Below are 6,000 nucleotides of genomic sequence, written 5' to 3' on the forward strand. Positions count from 1 at the left end.
GTTTATTTCAAGAAATAGAGCAGGGTTCATGAATTTCCTTTAGGTAACATGTTTCCTTCTGTTAAATCTATATATTATACCTGACAGAGGTGGCATTAACTTTTAAGGCACTATTACTTAGGTAGTATTTGGTTACACTCTAAATTTCTTCCTCAGTGTTTCTGCCATTCATTCATTTTCAATATTTTAGTGGAGTTTTGTCCAGCCGAGATAATATATTTCTTTCTCAACAGGATTCTGTAGTAGACTGCTGAAAAGTATAATTTCACATATGTATGATAAAAAAAAAAAAAGGAAAGCAAAGCTGCACTTGATAAGAGACCAGACTAGTGCAGGCTTCAAAATAGATAGAGGATATAGTCTTTATCAGTAGATAAAGCTTCAACAACTACTACCTTTTCACTTTAAAAAAAGAAGAAATTCACAATTTTAAAACACTTCTAGATACATGAAATATCTAAAAGTAAGTCAAATAATGTGACCTAGTCAAACTTCAAACTCAAAAACATAGTAGACAAACTAAAATAATAAATACATTTTAACCTATACTTTGAACACCTAAGGTGTTATAAAAACATTTTTTTGATTATATAATTGCTATACATATATATACACAAACATATATGCACACACGGTAGAAAACTTGGAAAACACAATACAACACAAGAAAGACAATTAAAAACAAAGATCACTTATCTTTCTATAATCAGAAATAAAATTCTATGGATAAGCTGCCATTTTTAATGGATCAATGTCAATAAATCTTTATAAATACACACAAACATGCACATACAACACTGTGGTCTAATTCCATATAGCTTAACACTAACAAAAATTGTATAAGTTAGTGTTTTATAACCCTTTGGGAAAATTCTGGGAACAAATGGGAAACATGCAATCTGAACATGTACTCTTCCCCCTCCACCTCTAATCCCAGCCTCAATCAACCTACTTCCCCTGAGTCTTATGTTAGTTTGTGCCTTTTGTCAATGAGTATAGGCAAGTGAGGCCTAGATTTTGTTGGAGTTACATAAAGAGGGCTAGCAATTGAAAGCCTTAAGGCAGATATGGAAGATGGAGTATCCTGGGAAGTTATAGGTTCTCAGAGAATTGTAGAAATTGTAGTGCCATGAACTTGTCTGAATATACTGGTTTCTTTGAGCACAAAGTCAATGAACAGTTGGGCCAAGCTTCACCAGACCCAAGGCAGGTATAATTTAGGGAAATGAGAGAGACTTCTTTGGGAGTCTCAGCAAAGCCTGGCAACCTGTCTTTTTACTTGTCCATGGCCCATAAGGGATGAGATTTGCTTTGTCTCCAGCCCCTGTAAGACTATGTTGCTTGGGAAAAACAGCTAGACCTAAGCCCTATGAGCTCAGTTGGATGAGTTACAACCCATCTAAACCAGCCAGTTCTCCAAGAGAGTGATCAATCTGAACAGGATGATACTTATTCAATAGAACATGGCTGTTGCATGAGATAGCCACTTGAATAAAACATAATTACAGAAGCTCACAAGAAAAATAAATTCCCACACCGAAAACAAAATAAAATGAATAAATGAGATTTGGTAGCTAAGTAATTTAATAAGTGATCTAAAGATAAGATGTTCACCTAAGATCTGAATTGATGATCTCTAGATTTAAGTGCAAGAAATGACTCAAAGACCAAGGCAAATTATATAGAGATATAAATCATGAGAAAAAGGAAAAATGCATAGAAGATATATCCTGGTGAACTAACAGGTGATTAACATAGTTCCAGAAAAAAAAGTTAATACATGTTAGAAGTGATAAGTAAAGAAATGATAGAAGAAAGTTTTCTTGTGATAGAGATCTGAGACTCATTGATTAAGTATCTTTATCAACTTTCAGACTTGACAAGAGAAACAGAATATACTTGGATATATCCTACAAAATTTGTTGTATACTCATGAAAAAGAAAAATTTTGAGCTTCTAGGCAAATAGGAAAAATAACTTAGATAGATACCAGACTTTTAATTTGCAATCATGGGCGGTAGAATACTAAGAGCACTTATTAACTGATGAACAGAAAGGTTTACAGTCCAAAAATCCCTATATGCTAACTTGCCAGAGGAAGAAAAAAGATATTAAGAATCCAAAAAATATATCATTTATATAGCTCCTATGAAGAAAACAAGGAAGAGGCTTTGTGCCAACTAACAATATGTGAACTAGAGCAAGGCCTTAAGACGGAAGAAGAGAGAAAATGGGGTGAGTAACCTTTCTGTCTCCTGCCTTCTATAATAATTGATGCTAAATAAATGGGATTCAGTAAGAATATGCAATATCCATCTCAATATCTGTTATAAGAATCTTGTAGAAAAAGGGATATACAGTAAGAGAACTTCCAATAATAACACTTGCCTAACAGTAGTAAACAATTTCACCAAATCTATGCAGTGGGGATATGCTGGGGAGGGGGGTAATAATATTCTACCCCATATTTTTATTCTTTCTCGGGGTGAGATTGAGAAAAAGGCAGAAGAGAGATGAGGTAAAAATAGTCTAAAGTTTTGTCTTAATGTGGTGAGAAGGAAAAAAAAGCTTGATGAGCAAAACAATCTATGTTGTTGGGAGAAATTATGGGTATTTTTTATTCAATGAATTATAAAATTATTTTAATTTGTCTTTTATTTGTTATATATTTTTTACTGTTTAATTATATGGCCAGGGAGAAATAACTTTAAAAATTAGGTTAGAATTTAATACTTAGGGAAAAATGGGAATAATAATAAAATAATAAAAGTGGTAATGTAAAAGAAATTAAAAGAAAAAAGAAAACACAGTAATGTAAAAGAAAACACAAAGTGATGATGCAAAGAAATATTCAAGTAGATATAAATATGCTTCAATGTATGAAACAATTTTATTACACTTTAAAGATTTCAAATTTCTGAAATACTTTATCAAGTTTTCCTACAATCTGAAAGCTAATAACAGCATTTTTGAAATTATTACAAAATCATAAAATAATATACCTTAAAGGATATTATAAAATATTTTAATGGTTTACAATTAAATATATTTCTGTGTACATAAATATTAATGATTCTATTACATAATCTTGGTTTCTGGACTGCAATTATCTAAGATGATTGGTTTCTTAGCACTAAAAAGATATAAATGCCTTGATCCTGGACCACAGAGAAAATTCCCTGTTAATTAAACATGCTGTTTAATTAAAAAGTCAACAGCAGTTTAATCTTATGAATACATATGATAAAAACAAAATAAATCTTTATTTAAGTTACTTTACTGAAGGTATATTTGTTTGGCAAAGATAAAAGCACAATATAAAATTATTCTTTATAATAAATAAAAATAAATAATTTTACTTTTTTCTTTTTTAAAAAAAGTTATCTTAAAGTTCAGTAGTAGGAGCCAGGTGCAGTGACTCACGCCTGTAATCCCAGCACTTTGGGAGGCTGAAGCAGGCGGATCATGAGGTCAGGAGATCGAGACCATCCTGGACAACATGGTGAAACCCCATCTCTACTAAAAATACAAAAATTAACAGGGCATGGTGGCGTGCCCCTGTAGTCCCAGCTACTCGGGAGGTTGACACAGGAGAATCACTTCAACCCAGGAGCTGGAGGTTGCAGTGAACCAAGATTGTGCCACTACATTCCAGCCTGGAGACATAGAGAGACTCTGTCTCGAAACAAAACAAAACAAAGAAACAAACAAACAAAAACAAAGTTCAAGAGTAGGTTAAATTTGCACCTATTTATAATTTCAAAATCGATTTCTATAAACTTACAGATACTTGAATATAAAAATAGGACACAGTATGACTTGTTCTTGTACACAGAGCTCAAGTGGTAAAACTTTGAAAATCTGTTGGAAAATATTTCCTTTGATACTAATTTTAACCTGTATTCTAAAAAGGTTTAATGGAAGAATAAATTAAAATAAAATAAAAAATATGTTATGAAAGGCATAGAAACTACAAAAGCAAAATTCTCAATTCAGTCATAATGTTTTAATACCTAAAGTTCTATTCTGAGTTAAGAGCTCCAGATTCTAGAGAAATCTAAAGGATCTTCATATGATCATATTATCTGGGATTTGTTTTCTTTAAATCGGATAAAAAGCATGATTGAAAAGCTTGTGAATTATAACAATGTCATCTTATATTGGTTTATACCTTTGTTATTTATAGAACATTTTTACATATAAATTTCCCTTTCATAGTAATCTTATCAAATAAGGTTAAAAATTAGCAACCCCATATTACAAGGAGAAAAGCTGAAGAGTGGAGGCTTATCATCTGCCACCATTATACATCCAATGACAGAATCAGGACCCAGAACCAAGTGTTAGAAATTTCTGTTGAGTCTGAAATACACATCACATTGTAATACACATCAATGTGACTTTATCTTGAATAGGAACGAAAAGATCAAGTATTTTTCTATCTGCTCACATTAATATACTTTTTATTCAGATTGTATGCAAACACATTTTTAAATGTTTATCTCTCATTTTAAAAATTGCTTATTTATTAAAATCTTTCTACATATTTTGTTATTTCAACACACGCTTTACAGAGTTCAAGACTAATAAGACATTTACAAGACTATAAGAACACTTTGTTGGTTACATGAATTTTTTAAAGTGAAGGAACAGCTTATAAATCACAAGTTTATCAAAAAACAGAGATAAATTGTAAGTACAAACAATTTAGCATGATAAACAAATAGAAGGAAAGTGAAAACACTCTAGGAAGCATACACAATATCATAATGTCTTTCTTGAAATATTTATGATATTTTCCTATATTTCAATCCTGAAGGAGAATTACTCATGTCATTATTTTATAAATAACAACTACATGCCAAAATTACCAATGTATCAAATATTTTGCTGAAATTCTGCACATAAAAATAATGGTTTCTGGGCCGGGCACGGTGGCTCACGCCTGTAATCCCAGCACTTTGGGAGGCTGAGGCAGGCGGATCACAAGATTAGGAGATCGAGACCATCCTGGCCAACATGTTGAAACCCTGTCTCTACTAAAAGTACAAAAATTAGCTGGGCGTGGTGGTGCGCACCTGTAATCCCAACTACTCAGGAGGCTGAGGCAGGAGAACCGCCTGAACTTGGGAGGCAGAGGTTGTAGTGAGCCAAGAGCACGCCACTGCATTCCAGCCTGACAATAGAGCGAGACTCCGTCTCAAACAAACAAACAAACAAACACAAAAAAATTGGTTTCTTTACAGTAGGCTTTCTTATTATAAAATTATCATTGTAAAATCAGTGACTATATTCAAAGTATATTTGTCCAATCAGTACCATTTAACACTTTTGAAAGGAATTTTTGAAAATTATTTGTGATTTCAAATCTTAGATTTGTATTTTACCTCCCAAATATCACCTGTAGAAATGCAAATGGATTAACAGTGTTTAACCAACATAACATGCTTATTAAAATAAGTGGAATATAAGGGCATCTAAATAGGAAGACAGAATGTCAAACCATCTCTGTTTCCAGATGACATGACTTTATATCTAGAAAACCCCATAGTCTTGGCCCTGAGTCTCCTCCAGCTAATAAACAACTTCGGCAAAGTTTGCAGGATACAAAATCTATGTACAAAAATCACTAGCATTTCTATATACCAACAACAGCCAAACCAAGAGCCAAATCAGAAAGGCAATCCCATTCCCAATTGCCACAAAAAGAATAAAATGCCTAGGAATACAGCAGACAAGTAGGTGAAAGCTCTTTACAATGAGAACAGCATAACACTGCTCAAAGAATTCAAAGACACAAACAAAAGGAAGAAGATCCCATGCTCATGGATAGAAAGAATTACTATCATTGAAATGGGCTATACCATCCAAAGCAATTAACAGATTCAATGCTATTCTGATGACACTCCTCACAGAACTAAAAACTATTTTAAAATTCATATGGAACCAAAAAAGAGCCTGAATAGCCAACACAATCCTAAGCAAAAAGAACAAAGCTGG

Source organism: Macaca fascicularis, chromosome 5 (genome assembly GCF_037993035.2).
Source record: "Macaca fascicularis isolate 582-1 chromosome 5, T2T-MFA8v1.1".
Classification (NCBI taxonomy): Eukaryota; Metazoa; Chordata; class Mammalia; order Primates; family Cercopithecidae; genus Macaca; species Macaca fascicularis.